Source organism: Olea europaea, unplaced genomic scaffold (assembly GCF_002742605.1).
Source record: "Olea europaea var. sylvestris unplaced genomic scaffold, O_europaea_v1 scaffold2654, whole genome shotgun sequence".
Classification (NCBI taxonomy): Eukaryota; Viridiplantae; Streptophyta; class Magnoliopsida; order Lamiales; family Oleaceae; genus Olea; species Olea europaea.
In genome coordinates this window covers 165,018-167,929 of record NW_019244901.1, presented here as the reverse complement: position 1 = coordinate 167,929, position 2,912 = coordinate 165,018, and positions in this window count along the sequence as shown.

The following is a 2,912-nucleotide window of genomic DNA, read 5'->3' as shown; positions in this document are numbered from 1 at the left end:
TTATTTAAGAAAATATATAGTGTAATCACCTTGAACATGCGTATAAGTTGACATTCTGATGGGAGCACAAAAGCACGAGTCTATAATAAATTGTGCAGATTGAGCACGCTTGGCTGCGGGATGACCCATGAATAGGGAATTCCATCCAGCATGCTACAAACTACTAATAATTATAAATATTTTCTAAGTTGACCATACATGTTTCAATTATTTTTATAATCAGTAATAATTCATCCAGTGGCTTTTAAGCATGTATTATTAGTTGGACATCGTCGTGATTTTCACTTGAGATTAAGATCTCGTTTGATATAGATATTAGATTTCTAGTAAATCTATAATATATATTAACATTATTACATTAAACGAGAATAATTTTTTAGACGATTTTAATCTTACAAAATCCTTGTTATTTATGAATTTTGTGTTATTAATTCTTAATTAATTAACATTCACGTTAATCTAAATCTACATGAATCTAGAGTTAATATAGATGAATTTATTTCTAGTCATATATCTACATGAATCATGAAAAGTGGAAGGGGGTCTGTAGTGGTAGCGGAGGGATTAGCCGAGAGGCCTATTTTATTAAATATATGATGTATATATTAGGGTTTCATTATAACATATCATTCGGAGTAGTCGAAGTGTCGCACCTCTTGTATCCCTCATCAACCCGTAATTTTTTCCCGTCCTAAATTCTTACTTATATCTTAAGTTCTTGTTTCTTCTTTCATATATTGTCCATCCTCATCTTTACTTAACAATATCAAAATATGGGCTACATAAATGTTTGTAAATGTGTTTAGAATATCAAGAAAAGAAACATTATTCCCTGTAAAGAGGCATAAGGATTGGGATTCTTGACTAAGGCTTTTGTTTAGTTTATTAATTAGGCTCCTTTCGTATAAAACTATCGGAAAAGAAATTAGTCTTCATTTCCCAATAATTAGGCTCGATTGCTTCTTGATTTTTGAATTGACAACCGTTAGAAAACATGACGAAAAAAAATAAATAAATCATTGACTCCTCTAAGAACATAAATATAATGAAATACGGAAAGAAAAACAAAGGCCTGCTCAATGTGATGTGATATAAGCAAACATGCTTGTGATCTTAAAATTTAGCTTAAAATCAGGTGTAATTTTCAAAGCATGGACTATATTTAAAAATTAATACTGTATAATTCGGATAAATAAATAATATTACACTTTTTAGGCATGCTAGTCTTATATTTGACTTATATTGAATTAAAACAGAACCAATTTAAATTATAATTGTTTTTTTATGAAATAATCCTAGTTACAATTCTATAATTCAATGATTCACTTTATTTTCATAATTAAACAGATGAAATTTTCATTGTTTTAGTTGAAAAAATTTGAAGTGGTAATATTTTAAATAATTAAGAATCTTACGAAATTATTATTTAGGCGTTGTTTGAGCTCCTTTAATTTCTTGCAATGTGTTATGAAATAGTAAATGAATGGGAAATATATGGTTAAAAAATAATATTTTTTTTTATTTGCATGTAATATTATTTTAATAAAAAATTTGTGGTTGAAAATGAGTACCGTAAGAAAAGGGAAAAAATGGAGCTCAAAGATGGATTTATTAAATGAAGCTAATAAAATAAAGTCATTAAATTCCGTGTATTATTGACCTTGTTTTTTGACATGTTTATCCATCACATGCTTTTTCCGAGACTTGAGAACCTTCGAGTTTTGGAGGAGAACCTGTGGGAGGGCTAAAAAAGAAATAAAAAGCAAAAATATGCGCAAAAAACAAACATAAACTAACTAGAAAATCAATACAAATTCCCCAAATCTTTAGTGGAATAAGCATTTGGTATATATCTTATATTAAGGTACTTCTTTACACTCCACACAAGTTGATTCCTTTATATTCGTTGCAACAAGTATTGTATGAAACAAGTTTCTTAAATGACAATGTCCACATAAATATAACATAATTTCTTTGGATTCATAGAAGTCAGATCAGAGATTTTCTACGTCAAGACTAGTTGAAGACGAAATCTAAATATAACGTCTCTAATAGTTTAAGTTATTGAAGTCATTAACGTCGTATAAAAGACAGACAAAGATACAAATTTGAGCATGGACGTTAAATATATATAAAAATTGTGTATGTGTTTAACTTTCTTATATTTACTTATTTATTTTTAAATCATGTGAAACGACGTGTTGAATAAAACTTAAATAAAAATGATCTTCTCTAAAAACAACTTTTAGATAACATAAAAATATAAATTAATTATTAGATTTGGCTAATAACAGGCTTGAACATATAAAAGGATTCCAATTGAATTTAATTAAAAAATAAATAAATTATCCAATAGATAGTGACTGATATATATCTTGCAATACATTTGCACTACTTTGAGCATCTCTTAAGAGATTTTTTCTTCATAAAATGCATATTGATCATAACAGAAAGCATATTTTAATTTAAAAAATAATTTTTTTTATACATTCAAACAAACCCTCTATTTTTTATGTTTAATTTATTTTTTTCAACAATCATTTAGCCCCTATTTGACGAAGCTTTTTGAGATTGGTTCAATAAAATTTGTAATTAAAAATGAATTTTGACTAACTTAAAATAAAATAAAATAAAAATGGTTTACCAAACAAAAGGTTATTGTTTTCTCCACAAATCTTGAATTAATTTCACAAACAGAAATCTGGTTTGCTGGAACCAAGTGTCTGAAATTCAGCGAGATAAGGACAAAAGTTTTTACTATTTTCACTCCCCAAAGATTCTCCACTAATGAATAAGAGTAATGCTACGTAGCATTTTTATTCATTAATGTATCAAATAACTACCTGTCATGTGTATATCACGTAGGGCGACTATCGTAGTGAGTGACTGCAAATAGCAATGAATAAACAGGA